The following is a 27,985-nucleotide window of genomic DNA, read 5'->3' as shown; positions in this document are numbered from 1 at the left end:
AATATCACAAGCAAGGGGCAGTTAAGACCTAAGCCGCCAGATGTCAGCAAAAAAAAGCCATCAGCGCATTGACATTAACCTAATAGGTAGACTGATACATGACCAAAGCTCTGATTGGCACAACGCAGCACACCCTGATTGCTTAAGATAGTTCCGCAAAAGAGCTCGTAAAACCCCCTAAACTTAGAAATTCCAGGGGCAACCCTCTCGGGCCCCCCACCCCCGGGAGCATTATACTATTGCTCAATAAACTTTGCTTTGCTGCCCACCACTCTTCATCTGGTCCACCTCTTCGTTCTTCCAAGCGATGTGACCAAGAACCCCGGGCACTAAAGGCGGAGAATTCCTGCAACATATTGCATTCAGGTAGTGGCAGATCTCGGTTCTGTTCGGAGATCAATCAGGCAGAACCTTGGATGGCAGCTGCCTATTTCAAGTGGTCAGAGAGGCGTCATATCTGAAGAGTCTGACAGTTTGCTGTAAAAATCCTTCCCTTTTTGAAGGGATTTAATAGGTCTTGGGTCCCCGCACACCTCCTCTGGTTCTGCTTGTTATCTGTTCTGGGGTGTCAGCCGGGGGAGATCTCATAGCTGCAGTACCTTTCACTTGACACAGGCTCTTGCTTGACATGAGAGACTCCATATTGCTCTCTACAGTACTGCTATGGTGTCCAAACAGGGAGATAGTGGTCCACACTGCCTAAACCTACATGAATCCAGATTCCATCCTATCCTTGCACCCCACAGAGAATGACTTTGGTCTGTACCTTAGAACCAGATATTCCTGGGAAGGCAAATTATTTGGACTCACCCACCAAGGATATTAGTCTACTTTGGGAAATGCCTCTGTGTGTGCTAATGAGTGCTCCAGGGAGCCAAGAGAACTGATTTCGAGTTAACAAAGGGAAGGCCCCCGGGGCCTCAGGTGTTGGAATTCAGAAGAGAGCTGCTTTGTGGTGAAGCCATAGCCGAAAACAGTGTGGACTCCTAGACACAGGCTTACCCTAATCGCTGGAAATAAGAACTAGGAAATACCAGTTAAGTATTTGAACTGTTTTGAGCCAAGTAGTGAAAGAAGTCAGCTCAGTAAGCATTTGTTATTTTAAAATGCTGATTCACAGCTTAAAGAAGAGTTTAGATAAATACGTGGTTTGTAGATCCATGAAGTATCATTAAGAAAGGCTAATGATATTTAGGATACATTTTGCGGTTGACATCTACAAGGTTAATGATATCTTTCCATAAAATGGAAACTTAGTTCCTAGAGCTTCAAAAGACCTGAAAGGTCATCTAGTTCACTCTCTTAATTTAACAGAGAAGAAAATAAGGTCCAGAGAGGTTAAACGACTCAAATAAAATCAGCCAGCTAATGATTCAACTACGTGCCAGGTGTGGGGTACACAACTTTCTTCAGGGGCTATTTTTTTTAAAAAGCATACTATATTATATATAATATATACTATATATAAAATGTATGTATTTCTGTGTATTGCATATATTAATTTGTATGTATATATATATTTAATCTATAAAAAGTATATATTAAAAACATGCACATATATCTATATCTATGTATGTAAAGATGTATACTTTATATATCCCTTTCATAGAGATTCAAAATGTACATTATCATATAAAAAATTCTGAGTAGTCTTTCAGTAAAGAAATCTATTCCACTTTACTAAGCTCACTTTTCCCAAGCGTATATGACCATGAAGCTTTTTTTTCTTTTGCCATGCAACAATTACTAACATCCGTGAAACTAAATCATGAAAATTCTGCATAAGAGCCTCGTTTGGATCTGTAATTATTCTATTTTGTCTACTAGTTCATTTTTTTATTCTAGTTAATTCAAGCTAGACACATAGGCAACAAATAAAAATAGGTGACTAAATAACCACCCCCCCACCACCACCAGAGTTTCACTCCCTCAACCACAGCTCATTAAAGTAACAGTGAAATCCCAAGGTGACCTCTATGCAAACTTATTTGAAGAGCATTTGTTTTCAGCATTTACTTATAGACATTTTTTGGTATAAAACAAAAAGTGAGTATCCCACACAACAAATCTCCGTCTGTAGACCTTATGAATGTATCATTAAGAGTACATTTAGCTTGAGCCATGAATCTTCGTTTTTATTTATTTTATTTTATTTTTTTTTTAAGATTTTATTTATTTATTTGACACAGATAGAGACAGCCAGCGAGAGAGGGAACACAAGCAGGGGGAGTGGGAGAGGAAGAAGCAGGCTCATAGCGGAGGAACCTGATGTGGGGCTCAATCCCATAACGCCAGGATCACGCCCTGAGCCAAAGGCAGACGCTTAACCGCTGTGCCACCCAGGCGCCCCGAATCTTCGTTTTTAAATTAAACAAAAGGAGAGGCAGCTTAACACCCAATAGAAAGCTTCATTTTAAAACCTCCTCATCATTCCTGTGGCATTGTCATTTCACTGTTGTGAACTGGAAGTATTAGGTTGTCGGAGGGTATGAAAAGTCTTATATTTTTAAGTGTTTGTATAATCTTCTGGCTCAAGGGGAAAAAAAAAACCTGGAGAGGCAGCACTCACTGTTGCCAAATGCAGCACTTCTGTTAGGCTCACCGACACTATTCGTTTCATCCCTCGTGGCAGAAATAATTTCTAGTAGAATCATGTATACACCAGCCAGTATTAAGGAGTCATCTGAGTTCTCTTAGGATGAGCATATTTCACACTCACGCGCGTGTGCACGCACGCACACACGCACACATGCATGCATACACACACCCCAAACTCACCAATGCTTGGAAGGCATTTGACATTGCCTTGGGCTTAAAATATACCCAGCAACCAGTATCTGAATTAGTAATTTTAGGAGCCTTAAACGCCAGTCGAGGCAAGATTCTGCCCAAGCTTCATCTGTTAGCAATCTGTATTTATGTTGATTCTCCATAGTCCATGCCTCTTGAGATAGCTGCTAAACTAAATAGAAAAGTGCCTCCATAAACTCACGCAATTGTCATAATCTAATACCCCTAAATTGCAACCCACAGGTAATTTAAGAGGAAATTACATTTGCATCTCCAATCAATGGACTGATGTTAGGACTCACTTTGTAATCAGCAATTCTTTTGACTTTGCTGATCTCCATCCAGGAATGGATATTTTTAGACTGAAGTGGAAAGGATTACTTGTTGTAATCTCATCCTTAATACTGTTGTGTGTGTGTTTCCATACACATAATTGGCACTGTGAGAATTAGAGGATAATAAGATCGTTAATAAGGACTAATATCTCTACTGTTCTGTAGAAAATGTGCTGAGTTTCAAAGAATTTCTAGAACTGGAAGCAATTGTTTTTGAAGAGTGGTTTCTCCCTAACTACCTGCCTCATATAATAGCCGAAATCAACTTTGATTGCTTTGTAGGTCTAATAAATTGAGGAACTGGCTGCCTCGTATTTTAGTTCTTCTAAGACTGCGTGCAACCCAGATAGTTGAACAAAACGGGGAGATGATGTGTGATGCTAAGACCAGGTCAAAGTCTAGTGCTTCCGCAATAACTCATGCTTTTGGTGCTAATGGATTAGAATAAATCTCAGTAGAACCAGCGTTTAGCTATTTGGATAAATAATGAATACAAGTTTGGAGACGTTTTCACTCAGTTTTCTTCCGTAAGAGGCAAGTTCAGAAGTAGTGGTTTCCATTGAGATTGAGAAAAATATTTTATTTGATGTAATAATTTTAAGATGATATCGCTATATTTTTTAATACCCAGTGTTCTTCCTACTGGTGTTCAGTATCCATTTTAAAATTACATATCCATCATAAAACCATCTTTCCAAGTCAGAGCTATTCTGGTTTATCCTATTACCAAGGCAGCTAAAATCTACCTTTTTAAACTTACCCTTTCCTTCATTTTAGTCTTCTTTACAATCGTTTACTGTTGGAAAATACCAGGGCTCAGTCCTTTTCTCTATCTACTCTCACTTCTTTGGTGATCTCATCTATGCATGAAATGCAATCTATATGCTGATTGCTCCAAAATTTGTATCTCCAGCTCAAACCTTCCTCCAAAATTCTAAATCTTATGTCCAAACCTCCACTTGCATTTTTAATAAAATCTAAAACTCACCATTCCACAAAACTAAACTCTTGCTCTTTCCTGAAAAAGCTGCTCTGCCCATAGCCTTCCTTTTCAGAGTTGATAGCAGCTTTGTTCTTCCCACTGCTCAGGTCAAAAGTTTAAGTCATCCTGGACTCCTCTCTTTCTTTCAGACCTCACATCCAAGCTAACTGGAAATCAAGTTGGTTCTATTATCAAAATAGACTCAGAGATCAGTAGAACTCATGTTTATTTTAGTATATATACAGACAGGTAAATACATACATAAATCTAGTAGCTGTTCATATGTGAAATAGTAGGTAGAAGAATGACCCCTCTGCAAAGATACCCCCATCCTGATCCCTGGAACCTGTGAATATGTTACTCTCCATGGCGAAAGGGACTTCGCAGATGTGTTACATTTAGAAGCCTGAGATGGGGGGAGTAACCTTGAATTACCTGGGTGGGTCCAGTGCAATCACAACAGTCCTTAAAAGAATCAGAGGAGGAGATGTGACAACAAACGTAGAGTGTCACAGTGATGCAATGTGGATTTGAGAATGCTATGAGGCTGACTTTGAAGATGGAAGAAAGGGCCGTGAGCCAAGGAATGCAGGAAGCCTGTAGAAGATGGCAAAGGAGAGGGAACAAATTCTCTCCCATAGCCTCCAGAAGCAACATGAGCCTGCCGACATCTTGATTTTAGCCTACTGAAATTGATTTTAGACTTCTGACCTCCAGAACTGTAAGATGAATTGGTGTTGTTCAAGTCACTAACTTTGCAATAATTTATTACAACAGCATAGGAAACTTAGGTTAGTAATATACAATTATTTCCTAACTGCCTGCAAGGAGGGTCAAGAAGCAGTGGCATTCCAGTAGTAATGGGTCCATCTAGTGCCCAGATCCTGGTTTCTAAATATCATTCTCCAAAATGAGGTAGCAGGGCTCCTTGGGGAAATGGCTGATCCTAGGACTGAGATAGCGAAAATGCAAGATAAATTTGGGGCAATTTATAGCACCAGAAAGTAAGGAAGCACTGTAGAAAATGAGGATACTTCAAACAGGAGTAAGACTGAAAGACTTGTATTATATTATAAATACATAATAAAATATATAAATACATTGGTGAGAAGAGACAAGTCCTCCTCACAAAAATTCCAATTAATAAATGCAGAAGGAATGAGGGAAACAGAAAATCACCATTAAAACGCCACAGCAATAATTTCTGCAGGCAAAATTCACTGATTAATGCTAAGCTTAAAAAAAATAGAATATTTGCATAGCCTCAAAGTACCTCCCCCCAAATATTTATTAATTACTATAGTGATTTTATCATGTGTCCACAAATTCTTTAAAATTTCTCCCTCTAGGAGGGGAAGCTTAATTCCCACCCCTTAAGTGTAGGCTAGACCTAGTGACTCACTTCTAAGAAACCTGGAAGATACCCCCCTTGACCAAGTGATCACAGTCACATCACAGGTAATAAGGCATGTTGAGATCACGTACCCCCTGGTACGATAAAACAAGAAAGGCCCATCATCTCTGTGATGGTCATCTCCCAAATCTAGAATCTTAGCACAGTTACAGGAAAATTGATAAACTCAAATTGAGACAAAGTCTACAAAATACCTAAACATTCCTCCTCAAAAGTGGTAATATCACGAAAGACAAAGCACAGATTGGAGAAGACTAAGGAGACATGACAGCTGGTTTCAATGTGGTGTCCTGGATTGGATCCTGAAGCAGAAGAGAGATACTAGTAGAAAAGCCCATAAAATCCAGTCCGTTTCTCCCTATCACAATGTAAATGGCCTTCCATGACAGTAGGAATCCTAAAGTAAAAGAAGATATTTTATCCATTGATATATCCCAAGCATCTAGAACAGTATTTGGCACTTGGTGGAGGTACAATAAATGGCTGTTAAATTGAATTTAACCTGACACATCCAGATCCCTAGAGTATGGATGAATCTCCAAATGGTATCAGAATCCCTAGAAGCTTTCATATAAATTCTTTCTGTTCAAGTCAATGTATGTATATTAAATAAAGCTTTATGATTTAGGTTTAATAATTGTTTTCAAAATTCATGATATATTACCATATTAAATTACCATTTTTGTGATATATTACCACATTAAAAATTTTTGTAGGTCAAAATAGGTGAACATTTCAACTCCATGTAATTCAAGTTAATATTCTATGATTTTTATCAGTTGCTTATTACTAATAATTTTAACTCAATTCCAATGATTTTTAAATGACTTGATTGAGGTATGGTTGACATACAAAAAGCTATGTATATTTAACATAGCAATTTGATGAGTTTGGTGATAAGTACACGTCCATAAAACCTTTACCATAATCTATAGCATAAACATATCCATCACTTCTTTTGCCCTCTTTATTTATTATTATTATTGGGTGATTAAAACATTTAACATAAGATCTACCCTCTTAGCAAATTTTTAAATATACAATACAGTTTTGTTAACTGAGCACCTATTTGGTACAGTATATCTCTAAGACTTGTTCATCTTTCATAACTGAAACTTTGTATCCTTTGACTAATTAATACCTCCCTGTTTCCCCTTCCTTCCTCCCTGGCAACAATCATCCTACTCTCTGCTTCTGAGTTTGTTTATGTTAGATTTCTCTTCTAAGTGTTATATGTAGCATTTGTCCTATGCCTGATTTATTTCTCTCAACATAATATCCTTCAGTTCACCCATGCTGTCATGAGTGGCCGGATTTCCTTCTTTTTTAAGACTGAAGAGTACTCCATTGTATGTGTATACCACATCTCCTTTATCCATTCATCTGTCCTTGGATATAGATGTTACTTCTATGTCTTGGCTATTGTGGTAATAGCCATGGGAGTGCAGATACACCTTGGAGATAGTGATTTCATTTCCTTTGGATATATACCCACAAGTGGGATTGCCGGATCATATGGTTGTTCTATTTCTAAGTTTTTGAGGGAGCTCCATACCGTTTTCTATAGTAGCTGTGCTAGTTTATATTTCCATTAATAGCATACAAGGGTTCCTATTTCTCTACATCCTTGCCAACACTTATCTTTTTCTTTCTTTTTAAAATAAAAGTCATCCTAACAGATGTAAGGTGATATCTTATGGTGGTTTTGATTTGCATTTCCCTGATGATTAGTGATGTTGAGCACTTTCCATATTCCTCTTGGGCATTTGCATATCTTCTTTGGAGAAATGTCTATTTAGTTCCTTTGCCCTTTTAAAAATTGGGTTATTTGGGTTCTTTGCTAGAGTTATGGGAGTTCCCTATATATTCTGAATATCAACCCTTAATCAGGTAAATGGTTTGCCAATATTTTCTCCCATTCCACAGATACCCAAACTGGGATAGTTGGTCACTTTTCTAATGCCCATATGAAAATGTATTGAAGATTTAAAACTGTAAGAGTTCAGTCTCTGCAAGGGATACCACACCAGCCAGGTCTTCTGTGCAAGAGCCATTTGCCAGTGGGCATCTAGACTCCAGAACTCCAGAAAACAAGATGTCTCTGGGAACTCTGTGTCATGGACCAATACTTCAGAGAAAGGCCCCATCCTGCACCCACCGTCTTTGTAGCCACCAGGGAAAGGAGTGATTAAGGGCTGGCTCTAAGGACATAACCACAGAGCGTTGTGTCTGACCCAAAACTAATAAATAGTATCTTAAATACAGAGATTTCACATTTTAAAAGTCAATATTTTTAGCTTCTCACGAAAAAAATGGGAAGATCTGGTAATTTCTTTCTTACGTGCCAAAAACCTGTTCCAGCTGAGCGGCAGCTTTGCGCTTCCGACGGGACGTTTGTTTCCAGATCAGCATAGGGTCCACCTGACTCTTTCCTTCACCTGGTCCTGGCAGGCGTTCCAGTTTATGGCCCATGCTTTAGCTGAAAGGGGGAAACAGCAGAAGGAAGACATGCTTCAGAAATGAATGATTCGGATTTCAGCTCTACAATGGCCAATTTCTTAGGTAAACTTCCAGAACTTTATCTACTTCCTATTTGAAATGCCAGCATATAAAGAATTTCACTGTCGTGAGAAAACATAAACATGAGTTTTTAAAAAAGGAACATAAACATGAGTTTTAAAACACAGAGATGATCTTGTTTGGAGGAAGACAATAAAAGAAAGCCTATATTGAAATTTTATTTCATTTTATAGTATAGTTTCCAGAAGCCTAACAAAACAAACATGTTCATTATGCTAAAACAAAATAAATATCTATTTTTCAAGTTTTGAGGTGAAGTATATGCTAACTAGAAAACTAATGTCTCCTCTTGGAAGGGGAAAGAACCAGAAATGTCATTTCCGTTTCTAAACCTTCATTAGATGAAAGGAAATCAGTAACACTCGCTTTACTTACAGTAACTTTTTATCCAAAAGCCTGAGAGTCCTGTATAGTAGTGATCTTAGATCAAAAAAGTAGATTTTATGTTAGTTTCTCTGCCTCTCCATGCTTTTTTTCCCAAGTGGCAGCTGTCTTGAATTTGCTCTTGCATATATTTCTTAACTTAATGCTAAGTGAAATCAGATGAGCAAATAAAATCGAGTTATTGTAAAAAGATCTCCAAGTCTGCACAAGTCCTTAAACCTAGTTGTAGACCCTACTTTGATTTCCTGAAGTCTGACACAAAGCAAAGAATCTTACTGTACTATACATGTTTATTTTCTTATTTACTCTGGGGTTCATATAGATCTAAATATATGTAATTCCACTGGTAATTGGAATGAAAGCCACTATTTATAAATCTTTTCTTCACAACATACTTAAAATAGATTTAAGTCTTACTGACTACAACATTGTCTGTTTTACCAGATACTATTCTTTTAAATATGAATTTCAATGATGTAAGCAGGAGTGAATGCTCCATTTGTTCACACAGTTGTCACTATTCTCTATTTTGCATCGGTTTTGTGTCTGCACCTATGCTACCTTGCTGTCCCCAAAAGCATGTGAGTTTCTGACCCCTGAATTATCAATGAATGGACCAACGTAATGTTCACCACAAGTAAACTAGAGCTGGATCCAGAAAGAGAGCAAAGACTGTTCTATAACCTTTACTTACTGTTTTAAAGAAGTCTCCATGCCCAACGTGAGGCTTAAACTCATGACCCTGAGATTGAAAGAAAGTCACATGCTCTACCACCTGAGCCAGCCAGGTGCCCCTGTAACCTTTACAAAGAAATTCATGGATCTCAAGAAAAAGACTGTCAGGTTGTTACTGATCCACGCCCATGCTGAGATGATGTTTTAGGAGAAGTTAGAGAGATGGCTGGAGACAGAGTTCCCAGCATGAGCAGGTGTGTGTCAGAATCACCTAGAGGACCTGTCAAAACACCGTGGCTGGGCCCCATCCCCAACGTTTCTGACTGAATAGTCCTGGAGTTCAAGTATGTGCGTTTCTAACAGGTTTCCAGGTGATGCTACTTGTCCAGAGACCAAATTTTGAGAATTACTGGAGTAAGAAATACCCAGAGATTTGAAATAGTTTTAAGAGGAAGGAAACTTCTTTATCAAATTTATTTTTCAGGTTACACACACGCCTATATCCACATGGACTTTACTTTCTACTAAATGGTTACAATTCCTTCAGATAGAACTTAGTGGGAACAATAATGATAGTACTGAATAATTACTGGAAAGCAATAAATAAGATTGGGAAGGATGTAAGAAGACAAGTTGGAAAGCTAGTTTGAGGGAGTGGGCTTTATAAATAGAGAGTACCTTGACTTGAAAGAAGCCAATCTCTATCTCCACAACACCGAAGGACAGCGTAGTTTTGGAGATTTATTTGCAAAGATGACTCATACCACACAGGTCTTTGGTCTGGTTGTTAAAAAAAATCTTAATCAATCTGCTAGAAAATAAATCAAATCTCTGTTGTGATCTTTTATCAAACAATGGATGGGTCAGACATATAAATAAAAAAATTTAAAAAGCACAACATATCAAGTAGTCTTGTCAGAAATTGGTCTAATTTGGGGCGCCGGGGTGGCACAGTCGTTAAGCGTCTGCCTTCGGCTCAGGGCGTGATCCCGGCGTTCTGGGATCGAGCCCCACATCTGGCTCCTCCATTAGGAGCCTGCTTCTTCCTCTCTCACTCCCCCTGCTTGTGTTCCCTCTCTCTCGTTGGCTGTCTTTCTCTGTCAAATAAATAAAATCTTTAAAAAAAAGAAAGAAATTAGTCTGCTTAACTGCAACATGATTGGTGATTACTGAGCCTTTAAGTTTTTGTCGTTCTTCAAGTCCTTCTACAGGTAGTCACCAATGCGTGCAGCATCGATCTCAAGGGCAAAGGAATTCCAACAGTCTTTCCAGGGCTGAGTATTGAGTTGGACTTTCCCTTCACTGTTTTCTTACACTAAGGTGAGTAATCAGAGACTTCTCCTAAAAGAAGAAAATTCTTGTTGATAGCTGTTAGGCAAAATGATTTCAGGCAATGAATTTCCAATGCTTCTTGGTAGCTAAATTTCTTAACATGACATCAAAGAGAAGTCAGATATGGTTTGAAAATGTAACACTATGCTCTGTCCTACACTTGACCTTGGTCTGCTTTCTTCAAGATAATGCATCACAAAACCTCACTCTCTGCTTGGACCCTACTTGGCTTCTCTTACCTGACATGCTTACACACCCCACCACTTTTCTTTTCAGAAGTTTTCCTTGTCACCATCTGTAGATAAGTTAGTAAGAGCAATGAGCTGTTGCTGCTGCTATTGTCTTTAAACCTCCTTGGATTCCTGGATGGGAGTCATCACTAAAATGCCACTGATTTATTTTTTGTCCTTCCTCTAAATTGAATTTATGTAGATGTAGATTTTTTTAAAAGTCTTCTAAAGGATTACTTTTTTATTAAGTTTTTTAAAATTTTAATTCTGCATAATTAACAGAGTTATATTAGTTTCAGGTGTGCAGTGTAGTGATTCAGCACTTCCATGACCACCCTGTGCTCATCACAGCAAGTGCTCTCCTTAATTCCCTTCACCTATTTCACCCATCCCTCTCCCCGCTCCCCTCTGGCAACCATCTGTTTGTTCTCTATAGTTAAGAGTCTGTTTATTGGTTTATCTCTTTTTCCTTTTGCTCATTTGTTTTGTTTCTTAAATTCCACATGAGTGAAATCATATGGTATTTGTCTTTCTCTGACTTATTTTGCTTAGCATAATACTCTCTAGTTCCATCCACGTCATTGCAAATGGCAAGATTTCATGGTTTTTTATGGCTGAATAATATTACATTCTATATACATATACAATCTCTTCTTCAACCATTCATCTATTAATGGACACAGGCTACTTCCATATCTTCGATATTATAATGTTGCAGTAAACACACAGGTGCATGTATCCCTCTGAATTAGAGTTTTTGTACTCTTTGCGTAAATATCCAGTAGTGTGATTGCTGGATCATCTGTTAGTTTTATTTTTTGAGGAAACGCCACACTGTTTTCCAGAGCGGCTGCACCCATCTCTTTCATCATTGTTTCAGAGTCCACTTCCTTCATCCCTTTAGTTTATTCCTAGGTATTTTATTATTTTTGGGTGCATAAAGGATTACTTTTGTGGGTGTTCTGCATCATACGTAAGTCCCAGGATTGTGAAGTGAAGTCTCTAAACTTGAAATTTTTAAAATCCTCACATTCTAGATTCATGCACCAGACAACCAGACAATCGGACTTTCCGAGCTCCCACATCATCTTCACTGTCCACCACTATCAAGGCTGGTAGGGAAATGAATACATCAGCTTCAGCCTTAGCGAAGAAGAAGGGGGAGATGGGGAGACTTTTGAGCATCTCACAACAAGCCCAGCTGTTCAGTGCTTTAACTACATGAAGACATAGGCTAATGGGATAGAAAAATATAAGCAATATAAGCAATACATGTCACACCATAAATAAGACCAAGTTATTTACTGTAGGAGGCCAATGCTCTCTCCATTTCTGTCAGTCTTAAATACACACATTGGGAGTTGGCATCTGTTACAGCAGAAAGACTATACAACAGCCCTGGGTCAAGTTCTGCTTGAGCTGGTGACCAGCTGTGAGACTTTGAGCAAATTTGCCTTCATAAAGCCCATTTCACACATCTGGATACACCTGCCTTTCATGAGAATCAAGTGAAATAATGTATAAGAAAGCACTTTTACAACCATATCCTGTAAACTATTTTGTAAACACATTGAAATGATTTTGGATTGATATCCGCTAAATTGCTGATAGTGGTTCCCTCTGAGGAAGTGAGCAGCCCTGAAAATAGGTAAAAGGAATCTGAGCTTTTTACTTTCTTCTGTATTGTATGAGGTTTTCAGGGAGAAGAGGTCATTTATCACAGACGTCTCTTTTAATGATAGTCTTCTTCATGCGTTACTGTTATTAGAACTATGCAAGCATCTAAACACCCTTGACATCCAGGGATTACAGCTGGATTTGCAAGCACCTGTGTGATTGTTGTTACAGTGGTATAACATGAAAACCCTCAACTCACTCTCTCCTCTGCAGTTATAGAGAAAGCTTGAAAATTCCCTGTCCCTTTGCTTCTTGGAGAGGCTCACATTGAACCAAAATTTAAAGTCTAGAAGGAGGCAGTTATATAAATTTAGGTGTTGGGAAAGGGGGTGGAGTACGCCGGGGCCAAGAGTAGCTCTTTTCCAGAACAGAATGTGCAAAGTTGGCTTAGAGCTAGAAATGAAAAGTAGGCAGCTCAGATATATCTGGTTAAGGACCTTAAGTTCTATGGTACAAAGATCCCTTTATGTCAAGGGACTGACAACAGAAATCTAAGAACTTGACAACATTACATAGAAAGGGGCTGCGCTAATAGAAAACTGAAGCAGATGACAGATGTCGGGCCATGGGACCTAAATGTGGAGACCAAGAGGCATGAAAACAAACTGTTGCCTAGAAGAAACGAATGTAGTTGTCAATTCAAATGCAGGTTGGAGATTTCCTTACCCTGAAATTTGGTGTATCTTATAGTTCAAAAAGGATCTTGTAATTTGGTGATCATACAAATAGCTGAAAATAATTTGTAATTTGAAATCAGAAGATATGGGTTCAAGTTTTGGTTGTAGTGGTCGCTAGCTATATAATCATGAATGAGTCTCAACATCTCTGTACTCCAGTTTGCTCATCTTCAGCATGGAACTGATGATAATTTCTACTTCACGGAGTTGTTGAGTGGAATAAATAAGAACGTAGGTAAGATGTAATGAGGAAAATTGTGCTATTAATAGTGACAAAATAATCTCTTACATTAGCTGAGCATGTAGAAAGTGCTAGACACCGTGCTAAGAGATATGTCTCATGAGGCTGTTTGGTTAAAGGTAACATGTAGGCATTCTTCATTTATTCATTTATTTTCTTGATATACATCCGTTAGACATCCTCCTGTCCTGTCTAGTGAATCCTACATTGTCATACATCCTACGTTGAAAGAATTTATTACACTTATCATGGTGAACATTTTGTAATCAATAGAAATGTTGAATCACTATGTTATACACCCGAACCTAATATAATATTATATGACAATTATACATCAATTTTAAAAAGAGAGCTTACCACTTACCAGTGGGGGATCCAAAGGGGAAAAGGTCTCACTTGGGAAGAAAAAAGAACCCTATTTGCTTGTGTGTGTGTGTGTGTGTTTGGAGGTATGGGTGGTCAGATAAACCCTTACCAAGATGGTAATGTCTCAAAACACTGAATTCTAAAGTAGTTCTCTTCAAACTGTTGATCAAATCCACTGGTTTTAAAATCATTTTGGTGGGTTGAGACCAGTGTTTTGTTTTAAATGATCACTGACCCTACTTATTTGTGTCAGAAGACTCTGAGGATCCAGAGATGTTGATAGAGTGGCAGTGAGATCCAAACGGCTCTCAGCACGCTTGGCATTCTGATGTGACAAAGGAACTAGAGCCTGCTTGCATAACCCTGAGGGGACCCCTGGGCAAACTCCTCGCTGTTGAAGGAGAAGTCAGGCTCGAGGAACTCGACACAGTGATTGTGAATTCAGGATGGCAGGTGCCACCTGAGTCTGTCTGGCCCTGCCCTGGGTCTATGCCTGGGTCCTAGGGAGCGTGAGGATAGGCTGAAAATAAAAACTAAAAGAACTATTTAATTAAGCCCTGAGACATGTTGTGACATAGGCAGCACTGCTTTAGAACTCCACACATGGCAACTTGCCCACAGACCAGCACATTCAGGTCCAGTGAGGGCTGCCATGGGAGAGATGGGGGAGATGGGAAGCCCATACTGCCTGCGAGAAACTGCTGGGTCCTGCAGAGGAGAAGTGGTGGCTAGAGCAGCAGACATATGTTTCAGCCCACGTGAGACCCTCCTCACTTCCTCACCGGGAGGGTGCAAGAGCCAAAGAAGTTGGAATTACTGATGGTAAGGTGATCTCATTCCTCCACACAGGCCACTGAGACCGCAAAGAAGTGCTGATTACATACAGCAGGAAAGTAGGAAGAGAAGGAGAGAGAGTATTAAATGAAAAGACAAGAGCAGAAAGCAAAGGGAAAAACAAAATTGGATGAATCGGGCCAGATGCTTGAGGAGGGGATCGTACTCTGTCTGACTCCAAAGCAATCTCTCCGTCTATTGTCACCAGGCTCCAAAGCAAGTTTCTAGCGTTAGTAAGACAAAGACTCTGCCCAATGTCTGTAACATCCTGACGAGATCACCACGTGTGTTAGACCGAGGATTGCATTTTCTAAATCCGAACGCATCCTATCCTGAGGATACCTTCTCACGGTAGAGATGGGAGAAAACAAAGAAGGCGCCAGTTGGAGGCTTTGAACGTATCAATATGCAAACCGCTTAAAAGCCTGTTTCCATTTACTTTCCACTTCTGGATCAATTTTGCAGAGCAGGTAACCTATAACTCAAAACAATTTCTCCATGACCCTGTTTCATTCGGCATCAAGATTCTAATCAATATCCTATTTCCTTTCACATTCATAGGCATAAGCTCTAAAAATAACTTTATCAGATATATATTTGTGTCATTTGGGATTTTGAATTTATAAGGGCATGTATGCCCAGCCCAAGGAAATTACTGAAAATGGCCTTAAATCTCAGATAATGGCCAGACTCGGAAGCCCTGGAATATTTCTGTCCTTCCCAAAAAGCCATCACTCTGTACCCACTCATGACTCGTTCAGATGATTTATAAGAAATTGCTTACCCATCTCACTTTGCAAAACAAGAAATCACTTTCAAAGAATGGAATAAAAGTAAAACATTCATCCATCTCATTCTCTGGGAAATTACCAACTCAAAATATTATTCTTCTGCTTTTGGTGTTCTTTTCTTTCCACTAAAGGAATCTTAGGCTAATGTATATTTATGTTTTAAGTGGACCTGCTCTGCTTGTCCAATAAAGAAGAGAAAAGAAAGAAAAAGGGGAAGGAGATGTCTGAGACACTGTAACTGGCAAAAATGAAGGATAGTAAATAAAACAAACAAGAAATAAATATAATAAATAATAAAACTAGGAAATAATTTCCTCAGGAAAAAAAAGAGATTGAGGTTTATTTTATTACAAGATCGATAGATGAATATTACTTGAAAACTGTTCTATCTGTGCACAGGGATCTCTCTTCCAGGATTTATTCTTGGAATATTCTCCCCTCTACCAGGCTTGGTAGGTCATGAGGAGTTTTCTTAGACATTTTAAAACTCAATGGAATTTATCACTTTTCCCAGACACAGAGTGTAATAAACAGCTTTCTTTAAAGGTTTTTCTATTTTATTTCCTAACAGGTATTGGAAAAGCAATATTTCTCAGCTTTGACATCAGTATAGGTCTTGGGGCCAGGGGGCGGGGGGCGGGGTGGGGGGAGGCATAGAGTATGGGAGTGGCGATGATGTAACGCTTAGCATTCACGCCATCAGCAATGTTAAGGAGCACTTAACTCATTATGCTCTTCTTCTCAAATAATTACTGTATTTGAGTAAATATCTGTACTTTGATAGACTGTAAACCGAAGACTTGGGAAATTCAAACACATATAAGATTCCATGCCTTGTAAAATTTATACGCAATCACCCGCTTGAACCTATTATAGGTCACTAGTCACTTCTTCGAGAATTCCAATCCAGCTTAAATTGCTTCAACAACATCTTTATTTTTTTTTTAAAGATTTTATTTATTTATTTGACAGAGAGAGACAGCAAGAGAGGGAACACAAGCAAGGGGAGTGTGAGAGGGAGAATCAGGCTTCCCACGGAACAGGGAGCCCGATGCGGGACTCGATTCCAGGACCCTGGGAACATGACCTGAGCTGAAGGCAGACACTTGACGGCTGAGGCACCCAGGCGCCCCTCAACAACATCTTTAAAGTTCAAAGTTAGAACATCAACACTGTGTATTCATGAATATTGTAGGGGGAAATAATTACCCATTTGATGCATATATATTAGTTGTCTATTTTGAACTATAGTCTATAAGTCAGAAAGATAAGAAATGGATTCACCCATAAAGGGCTTAAATTTAATACAGAAAATAAAATTCATATAAAATATTAGTGGACAAATAATATTATGTATCATTATAATTCATGTAACTTAAAAATATGATTTAATATTACATAATAAAGTGCTAATTTTTTGCTGTAGCAATCAACACAAAAGTGGTTGGAACTTACCAATATAAGCTATCATGGATCAGTGTCTATAGATATCAGGGAGTAATGCCTACATACACACATATGTTATAAGTGTGTTTTCCAAAATTACGTGATAATAAAAATTACCTGGAGAATTGATTTTTTTATAGGCTTTCTCCAGAACTACCGAAATGAGCTCTTAGAGAAGGAGCTTAAAGAATCCATATTTTTAACAAATGACTCCATCGATTCAGATCGGGCAGCTTCAGAAAACACAGCAGTCCTCACAACAATCCCATGAGGATATTATTATCCCTCTTTTATAGTTGGGAAAACTAAGGTTAGAGAGATTAATTAACTATTCAAAGGACTCCCAAGTTAGGATAAAACCATCTGACTTCCAAAACTTTTGTTCTCTTTACTGCACTAAGCTTTCTTTGTTCTCTGAGAAAACGATCCAGGTTGGATGTGAAAACATGGAAATAAAATACTTACTATAGAAAAACTCATTCCTGTTGCTGCTTAAAAACATTACCTTCTGTGGTAAAGTGCTGGGGAAAAGAATATGGCGCCCTTGAAATTAGAAAGCGCGTATTGATCTAGTCCCTCCATTTTACACAAAGGCAGCATGCATCGTTCTGTACCTGGCTTTTTTCACACAACACTCTGACCTGGAGATGACATCACATCAGTATATAGAGACCCCTTCATTCCTTTTCACAGCGGCCCAAGTAGCACGTTATGTAGGGGGAACTCAGCTTATTCCGTCAGTCTCTGTTAATGGGCTCTTGGCTTGTTTCCAGGCTTTTGCTATAATACATTACGCCTTAATGAATAGGCCTGTGCATGTGCCATTTTGCACTTTTACCAGTGTGTATCTGTGGAAATTGCAATAATCTTAGAAGAGAGAAAGCTGGGTCAGAAGTTAAATACATATTTAATTCTGAGAGATACTGACTGTCAAACACCCCTAAAAATGCTGCACCATTTTTAATTTCTAAAGACAGTATCTGAGCATGCTTTATTCCCCACAGCCTTACCAACATACATATTATCAAACATCTTTTTTTTTTCCCAGCTGAGAGGTGAGCAATGGTTCTCCAGCACAGCTTTAGTTACAGTTTTTTTATTATGAGCAAGAGGTGAAGGGCAAGTTTATATTTACCTCTTGTTTTCTGTGAACTATCTCTTCTTATCTCTAGCTCATTTTTTTTTTCTACTGTTTTTTTGGGGAGGAAGAGGAATAGCCTAAAAAAAATTTAATGTAATTTAATTTACCGAACTTCTCCCTATTGGTTACGCATTTTTAGTCACAGTTTGGAACTTTTTCCTACCCCCAGGTTTCTTATAGTTGTTATTTGTAGATGGAATCTTTAAAAGTTCTGGAAGAGATTCTTATGCACACCAAAATACCAGTTTACAAATCCAAGTTTATGAAGTGATGTCAAACATTGCAGTTATTTACATGAGAAACGTTTAATAATCTGTCATGTTCATGCTTTTCTTCATTCTTCTCAGTGCTGTCGCTCTGAAGTCTTCTTGCCTGCATGATAAAATATTCCATTAGTAAAACAGAAGAGATTATTTCTGGAGTAATGTATGGCCTTTCTGAATAAACATATTCAATTATTGAAAAGTTCACCTTTCTAAGAGAAGACGACGTAAACCATTACGATACAGCCCACAATCCAGCCAATCAAGAGAAGAATAGGGACCAGAAGGCGCGGGGATGTAGACTCTCCTTAAAAATAACAAAAGAAAACAGATCAGGTAGGTCGTTTTCTTCTGAATCCAGAGACTAAAAGGAACCTGCTGATATCAAGAGAAAAAAATACACCCTCACGTCATTCCCAGACATGATTTATTATCTTCTGTCCTACGAAGGGTATGTGGGAGTCAGCTGGCTATTTGAAACAGAAGACCTGTGTTCAAACCATAGGTCTTCCTTTTACAGTTATGTGACCTTGGGCCAGTCTGAGCTTGGACTTCCTTATTTGTAGAAATAATGGAACTTGTGATATCTACCTCCCTGAGTTGTTACAAGGATCAAATATGATTGTGTGTGTGTGTTTAGAGTATACAAAACACATCCGGGCATTTGTTCAACAACGTAGAGAGCAGCTGTTTATATAGAAACAATCAAAACGGACTCTTCAGGCAATTTCTCCTAAACTAAACAATCATAACATAGGGAAAGGTGTTGAAAATTGTTCCCAGTTTTGATAGCGGACTTTAATCGTCAGTATCGCAGGAAAAGAAAAGCATTATATCTTGTATGATCATCTCGATTAGAGAAAAGAGATTCTGTTTTGTTAACATGTTCAATAGGGCAACTAACACTGATCCGACACACACAGAAGACATTAGGACAACGATCCCTTCTGTGTCTTCTATTCGTACCCCTATCTGAAAAAAAGCAATTTATAAAATTACCATTTTTTAATATTCATTGCACACACACATCACCCACAAAAAATTAAAGAAGAGCACAGAAAGACATCATATAGAATTAATGTCTCCGTGTTAAGGACTTGGATATATTCTTAATTGAAAAGCACAATTAGGTTGTATGCCATCAGCTAACAAAGAGAATGCATATTCTTACAATTGTGTGCCTATTACAATTTCCATCACTTTAAAATGTGAAGTTTTTGTTAAGTGCTATTAAAACAAAACCATCCGGAAAAGAGACACTTCTAAAATTAGGAGGCACTCTTACAAAAGCAAACTTTGTGCAGTTAAAATGAATTTTAATAGTCTAAATCTGTTTCCAAAAATGGTGGAATCTCTCTTAACTCTTGCAAATTCAACGGGTGTTCCTTGTTTCTCCATCTCGCTGTGACCTTGAACAAAGCATTAACCACTAAATGGAAAAATCTTTCTCTTTACCTGCCATGCGATATTGCTTTAAGGATAAAATGAACATTATGATATGCCCTTTACTCTCATTTCGATGAAAGACTTTTTATGAATTAAGGTGCTATTATAGTGGAAGTATATAGCAGTAATTTTTTTGAACAGTTCATACATATGATTTAGTATTTTTCCCAATTTCGAAGAACTTAAAAATTAATACCAATATTTTAATGGAGCATTTATAAATATCTTACACAAGAATATTTTAATAGAACTCTAAAATTTACATAAAATAAAGCCCTTAAAGCATATATCTCATTATTTATTACTCCTTGTAAAACAATACAGTTGACTCTGCTTTTTTTTTCTTTTCTTTCTTTTAGAGAGAGAGAGAGAGAGCAGGGTGTAGGGCAGAGGGAAAGGGAGACAAAGAATCCTAAGCAGAGTCCAAGCCCAGTGCAGAGCCAGAGGCAGGGCTCAACTAGGGGCTCCACGTGGGGCTCCACCTGGGGCTACACCTGGCGCTCATTATCACGACCCTGAGATCACGACCCTGAGATCACGACCTGAGCTGAAATCAAGAATCTGACGTTTAACCAACTGAACCACCCAGGCACCCCAACTGACTGTGCATTTTAACACTCAAAGTATACCTGCATTTGTGTTTTTAACACAAATATTTTAAGTTTTATCATAATCTCTAGCATCATTTTTAAATAGGAATATATGGGGAGCCTGGGTGGCTCAGTTGGTTAAGCGTCCAACTCTTGGTGTCTGCTCAGGTCATGATCTCAGAGTCGTGAGATTGAGCCCCACTTTGGGCTCCACGCCCAGTGTGGAGTCTGCTTGAGAGTCTTTCCCCACCCTCTCCTGACCCTTCTATCTCCCCTACCGTTTTCTCTCTCTCACTTTCTCTCTCTCTCTCAAATAAATGAATAAATAAATAAATAAAATCTTTAAAAAAAAAAGAAACAGGAATATGTAAGAACACAACATACTTTGCGTAGGTCACTGACATTACAGTGCAATCAAACACAAACCCTCTTTTTTTTTAATTTTTTTAAATGATTTTTTATTATATTGTGTTAGTCACCATACAGTACATCCCTGGTTTCCGATGTAAAGTTCGATGATTCATTAGTTGCGTATAACACCCAGTGCACCATGCAATACGTGCTCTCCTTACTACCCATCACCAGTCTATCCCATTCCCCCACCCCCCTCCCCTCTGAGGCCCTCAGTTTGTTTCTCAGAGTCCATAGTCTCTCATGACAAACCCTCTTTTTAAATATGAAGAGTGATTTCAAAATGCTTCTCTCTGTCGAATCCTGAGCATGCCCAAATGGTTATACCTGGAAGTATCCTTAAGGGCACTGTGCTCTGAGACAAGACTGTCTGTGTTCAGAACCTGGCACCACCACTTTCTAGTATGTGGTCACAGGCAAGTGACTATACTTGGCTATGCCTCAGTGTCCTTATCTCTAAAACGGAAATGATGATAATACTGCATATCTCCTGGGATTATTGTCTGACTTGAAAGAAACGCTTCCTGGAGGTATTTAAAGAGTGTTTCTTGAATACAATATATATTCAGTCCCTTTTGTCATATTAGACTCAATCATTTTCTTAAATATAATACACATTTTAAAAGCAGAAAAAAAGAAATTCAGACATGAAGCATATTATGGATGACTAAGCCCATTTAATTCATTTCATTTTAGAGGCAGAAAACCAGGTTCAGAGAGGTAGAGGGACTTCCCCTAACTCACAGGGCCATTTAGTAGCAGATCCGACAAAGAAATCAAATGTCCTTAATTCTGGTCCAGCATACCACAATAGCTCCAATCCAGTACAACCCTGGAGAATAATTGGCTTCTAACTCATCTTTTGAAAAAAGCATGAACAAATTAAGCTCTTTTGTTTGATCCTTTTAAAAAGCATACATAACGTACAGACGTGGTCCATAAATTGTCCATCCGATGTGTTTCCTGTAGCCATGCTAACATACATGGTTAATGTCCCCTTAGCTGTGATACCACATTCTTCAGAATAACGGAGAAATACGAAATCCTGGGGAACGTAAAATAAACCAGGGAGCTTGGACCTTCTTTTGCCAAGAGGGTCTGATGCCTTAAATCTTACCTTTTTCAGCCATTCTTCCTGTTGCTGGGTGGGTTGGTCAGAGCCACGCTCACCTCTTCGTTGTTGTCATCCAGCGTCTCTTTGAACTTTAAATAGAGAGATATCTGAAGAGTGTGGCAGCTGCCCGTCTCCTGACTGCCAATTGTCTGCAGAGTGATGTAAGGCGTTGGAGAACAGAGCTCCTCTGGCTCTTTATCCTGCTATTACGGAAGAAACTAGGGGCTACATAAGCTAAACAATTCAATAAGCTGAACTATCCTAAACCAGAGATGGGCAGATTTTTAATTCACGCAATGCCTTCAGACAACATGGAGAAAATGTTTAAGGAAGGGGGTGCACAGAGGAAAATGGCATTGCAATTAGACAAGTTCTATCCAAGAGGGAGGATGACCTATTGGGGGAAAAACACTTTGGAGTTGGAGAGACCTGGCTTCAAATTTCTGTAATGAAGGCCAAGTTGCTTAACCTGGGTATCAGCCTCTTTAATTTTAAAATGAGTATAGTGATATCTATCTCCAGTAGAGATGTCGTAAAGATGAAATGAAAAAGCTGTGTGAAATACAGATGTTTATTACATTACAGGATGCAAAAGAAGAAATAAATTAAGTGGTGCCCCTTGCTCTGAACCGTTCTAAAAACAGAACATTTTAATACAAATGTACTAGAAACTAAAACAACAAAAGGCTGGGGTATTGCCTAGAATTTTCAGAGAGCAGTCATAAGCTTGTTTTTATTAGCAATGTATAAAAATAGGACATTCCATTTTTCAAAGTCCAACCTGATTTATATAACATGACCTAGACTGTGGTCTAGATTCTCCCTGGAATAACTTTAATTTTTGGGTCTGGATGGAAAAGTTTTGCAAAATGACCCTGTGACCAACTGCCTAAAAAGTCCACCACGAGATGAAGGGTGTCCTCTTGTAACAGCCAAGACTGTCCTGATCAGATCCATTGCCACAGAACTCCAAGAGGGATATTTCCCTGCACGTGACCGCGTCTCCTCCCCCGATCACAATCCATGAATGGTTCTCCATCTCCTAGAAAATAAAAATCTGAACTTATTAAGATGCCTAAAGCACCTCATCTTTCTACTTGCCCATTTGTAGTGATGCTTCAGCCACACTGAATCCCTCGTGGTGTATGAATTCAGGGTGCTACTACCCACATAGGCAAGGGGAACATTTGATTTTCGACCTCAAGTCATATACCTATAGATTTGACTGTGCAGCCAACAATCTGGTGAGTTTACACTATGATTACACACTATGTTTATGTTATGTCATTTACTTTTTTAAAAGATTTTGAGAAAGAGAGAGAGAGCATGTGCATACAAGGAGAGGGAGCAGCAGGCAGAGGGAGAGGGAGAAACAGGCTTCCCACCAAGCGGGGAGACTGGCGTGGGCCTCAATCCCAGGACCCTGGGATCATGACCTGAGCCAAAGGCAGATGCTTAACTGACTGAGCCACCCAGGTGCCCCTGTTATGTCATTTAAACCAAGTTGCCATTTTCTCTCTTTCTCTATATACAATTTAATATTTTTTACAAATGCCTGGCTATGCCAGATAAGGAAGAGAGACTATATTCTATGTAACAAAATCCCTACTAAAGTCCAGTATTTTTTTCAATACTAAATAATTATACATTTAAAAAAGTTTAATTGGGACAAGATAAACAGAGTGGGGAAAAATGGTGATTAATTGATCTCAAATACTGAATTTTTTAACTAAATAGATTCAAATGAATACTCTATCTTAAGATACACACACAAAAGATATTAAAAAGGAGCACTGAGTTACCTCCAAAGAACAAACAAATATATATCTATATTAGTGTAAAATAAAACAATTTGCCTAAAGTGGCTGAAAATAGAATGTATGAAAATGTTTCTACATTACAATTATCTTAAGCTTTCTTTTTTGCTAGAAAATTGACTATTATTAACATTATGGTTACCAATTTGAATTTTGAGGAGGAATTGCTTTATAACTAATTTATTTTTCTTTGTTTTCTACCAAAAGTGAAGAACACGAATTGCCCAGATCTCAGAAAACAGTTCAATCTAAAATTTCATCTCCTTGGGTACCCCTTTAGTAAATTGAAAAACAAAACAAAACAACTATAATATTTATTCAGGAAAAATGTTTTATTCGTTAATAGACTGGATTCACTTTGAACTCACAAATGCAGGGGCCTATATTTGAACATTTTCCAATCTTTCTCCTAGGGCATACCATTTAGGAACATTTTATACGTTCATCAAGAGTGAGTTCTCAAATCCCTTATTATCAAAGTGACATTAGATTCTTCTAGGGTACTTAAGCTAAAAAATATTTTGCTCTTTATTCAAGATAAATCAGAATTCTTCATTTTTCTCATGTTTTTTAATTGTTACTGTCTGGAATTATAGTAGATAAATCTGTACGTGATAGATTAAATGGACAAATTCCTCTTAAGACATAAACTTACCCAAACTGACTCAAAAAGAAATAGAAAATGTGAATAGACTTATAACAAGTGAAACAGTTGAAGTCATAATCAAAAAATGTTTCACAAAGGAAAGCTTTGCAACAAGAAGCTTCACTGGTAAATTCTCCCAAACATTTTGAGTTAACACCAGTACTTCAAAAACACTTTCCAAAAATAGAGAAGAGGAGGGAAGACTTCCCAACTCATTCTATGAGGCCAGTATTACCTCAAAAACCAAAACCAAAGATAGTATAAGAAAAGAAACTACAGGGGCGCCTGGGTGGCACAGTGGTTAAGCGTCTGCCTTTGGCTCAGGGCGTGATCCCAGCGTTGTGGGATCGAGCCCCACATCAGGCTCTTCCACCATAGGCCTGCTTCTTCCTCTCCCACTCCCCCTGCTTGTGTTCCCTCTCTCGCTGACTGTCTCTATCTCTGTGAAATAAATAAATAAAATCTTTAAAAAAAAAAATCATCATTTAAAAAAAAAAAAGAAAGAAAAGAAAAGAAACTACAGACCAAGCTCTCTAATGAATATAGGTCCAAAAATTCTCAACAATAAACTAACAAACCAAATCCAGTAACATCAAAAAGAATTATATGTCCTGACCAAGTGGGATTTAACTCAGGGATGAAAAGTCAGCACAACATTCAAATGCCAATTAATGTAACACACCATATTGATAAAATTTTAAAAAACCAAAAACCACATGATCATCTCAGTAAATGCAGAAAAACCATTTGACAAAATTCAACATTGATTCCAGAAAAAACACTCAACAAATTGGGAATAAAAGGGAACTTCCTTAACCTCATAAAGGGAATCTACAGAAAACCCACAGCTAGCATCATACTTAGTGGCAAAGAGTGGATGCTTCCCCCCCTAACATCATGAACAAAACAAGAATGTTTACTCTTATATGTTGACTCAATATTGTAGTGGACGTTGTAGCCGGGAGAATCGAGCAAGAAGATGACATAAAAGTCATCCACATTCGAAAAGAAGAATTAAACTACCTTTATTTGCAATGTCTCTCTCTCTATCTATATATATAGATAGAGAGAGAGAGAGCCCTCTCACACACAAAAAACCCCTGCTAGAACAAATAATCAAATTTAGCCACATTGCAAGATACACGATCAACATGCAAAAATCAATTTTATTTTTACACAGTAGCAATGAACAGTTAGAAAAATAAATTAAGAAAAAATGAGATTTGCAGTAGCATCAAAAAGAAGAAAATACTTTGGAATAAATTTAATCAAAGATGTTCAAGCCTTGTAACTAAAGACTAACAAAACATTGCTGAAGGAAATTAAAGACTATCTAAATAATTGGAAAGACACTCTGTGTTCACAGACTGAAACACTTAATACAGTTAAAGAGGTAAGTACTACTCAAAACAATCTACAGATTCAGTGTATTCCTATCAAAATACTAATGGCCTCTCTGTAGAAATGGAAAATCTAACCTTAAAATTCATATGGAATTGCAAGGGACCCTGAATAATCAGAACAATCTTGAAGAGGAAATACAAGGGACTTACACTTACTGATTTCAAAATATACTACAAACTACAGTAATTAAGATTGTGTGGTACAAGCATAAGAACAAGCATACAGATGAAAGTAATAGAATTGAGCATCCAGAAATAAATGCATACACTTATGGTCAATTGATTTTTCAACAGGGGTTCCAAAGAATAGTCTTTTCAACAAATGGTGCTGGGACAACTGCTTTTCCACATGCAAAAGAATGGAAGTGAACCCCTACCTCATACCATATACAAAAATTAAGTCAAAATGAATTGTTTAGGATCCACAATATATTTTTTTAAAAACCTCTTACAACTCAACAATAAAAGGACAAATAACCCAATTAAAAAATGGACAAAGGATTTGAATAGATCTTCATCCAAAGGAGATGTACAAGTGGCCAATAAGTACATGAAAATATATTCAGATCATTAGTCATTAGGGAAATGCAAATCAAAACCACAATAAGATACCACCTCACCCCGACTAAGATGACTAAAATAAAAAAAATAGAAAATAACAAGTGTTGCCAAAGATATGGAGAAATTAGAACCCTCATACAGTGCTGGTAGGAATACAAAATGGCTCAGCCACTTTGAAAAATAGTCTTGTAATTCCTCAAAATGTTAAATATGGAACTACCTTATGACCCAGCAACTCCATTCTTAGGTGTACACCCAAGAGAAATGAAAACAGGTGTGAAAACAAAAACTGTACACAAATATTCATAGCATTATTAGTAAAAGTCAAAAAGTAGAAACAAACCAGATGCCCATAAACTGATGAAGGGATCAATTGAATGTGGTATAGCCACACAATGTAAAATTATTCAACCATTTAAAAAATGTTGTGGTACATCCTACAACGTGGTTGAACCTTGAAAATATTATGCTATGTAAACAAAGTCATATTGTAAGATTCTATTTATATGAAATGTTCACAACAGGCAAAAACATAGAGACAGAAAGTAAATCAGTGGTTGCTCAGGGCTGGGGGGGAGGGATGGGAATGGGGAGTGGCTGCTAAACCGTATAGAATTTCTTGTCCTGGAATTAGATGGTAGTACTGGTTGCACAATTTTGTGAATATGTTCAAACCACTGAATCATACACTTTAAAAGAGTGAATTTTACGATATGCAAAGTATATCTCTGTTTTTTCAAAGTTCAAATTAGTTCTTGAAACAAGAAAACCTTAGAAAAGAACTCCAGACTCCCAAGACAAAAAAGGGGAGAGAAGTGAAACAGGATTGGGAGAGATGCCTGGCAAAATAGTAACAAAGTTGAAAATTTTTCGTTTTTAAAAGAAGTGTTTACTGAGCACCTGTTATGTGCTAGACATCATTCTAGGCACTTGGGATACGTCAATGAACAAAGATCCCTGCCCTAGCAGAGTTACATTCAGAAAGGCGGTAAGTGCTATGAAGAAAGAAAAAGTAAGGCTGACTAAGGTTGGTAATTAGGTCGATCCTAAGACTGGCTTTTCCTGGCAGGACTGAAGGACCGCAAGGAATTAGAGTGGCTTCAGCACAGTGAGCAAGGGGGACAACAGTAAGGGAACAGTTCAGACAGGTAGTAAGGAGGCTTTATCGGCTATCGTTAGAATGTTGTTTTTTTCCTCTGAGCCAATGGAAGATTTTGAAGAGAGTAATAACATGATCTGACTTATATTTTTGAGGTGTCATTCTGGCTGCTGTGATTGGGAGCAAGGGTAGAAGCAGAGAGACTTATTAGGGACTATTGTAATGATACAGATAAGAAATGATGGACACTCAGACTAGGGTGGTTGTTAATTACTGATCAAGAAAGGGGACTATCAATGACAGCAGAGAGTAGTGGATGAATTTACAATGGGTCTGACTAATATGGTTTTGATAGGTTGGGTGGGACTTTCCCATATTATGAACTTTTGTGGACTGGATTGCTGTGTGGAGAAATTTGTGTGTTCAAAGTCCAATCAAAAGGTTCAGCAAATTGCAATGGAATGTATTAAGCAAGATTTATCCAATCTGAGGTGTCCAAAATATGAAATGTAATGGAGATTAATGAATAAGAGGCAACAAAGGATTATACACTACTTGATCTTCTTCCCTGGGACTCCTGGCATGTAATAGAAAAGCTACAATGATAGTGGGTGGAGAAGGAGGGGCTGGGATCTGGTTTGAATGCCGGCTCTGGTAATCGCTGTGTGGACTTCAACAAGTCACATGTACTCTGAGTCTATTTCTTCATGTGGAAGATGAGAGAAATAGCATGCAAGATT

The 27,985-nt window shown here is 38.0% G+C and overlaps 1 long non-coding RNA gene across 1 annotated transcript in view; it reads left to right on the top strand.

Annotated features, from left to right (window-relative positions):
* LOC103677635 overlaps positions 1 to 14,931 on the top strand; it is a 62,424-nt gene extending 47,493 nt beyond the window's left edge. Inside the window, exons 2-4 of the long non-coding RNA XR_572482.1 lie at positions 7,973 to 8,083; positions 10,361 to 10,480; positions 14,533 to 14,931. This is a non-coding gene — a long non-coding RNA (uncharacterized LOC103677635). The remainder of the gene's footprint in view (positions 1 to 7,972; positions 8,084 to 10,360; positions 10,481 to 14,532) is intronic.
* The last annotated feature ends 13,054 nt before the right edge of the window (positions 14,932 to 27,985 follow it).

This window comes from Ursus maritimus, unplaced genomic scaffold (genome assembly GCF_017311325.1).
Source record: "Ursus maritimus isolate PB19 unplaced genomic scaffold, ASM1731132v1 scaffold_20, whole genome shotgun sequence".
NCBI lineage: Eukaryota > Metazoa > Chordata > Mammalia > Carnivora > Ursidae > Ursus > Ursus maritimus.
This window is presented reverse-complemented; position numbering and strand designations above follow the sequence as displayed.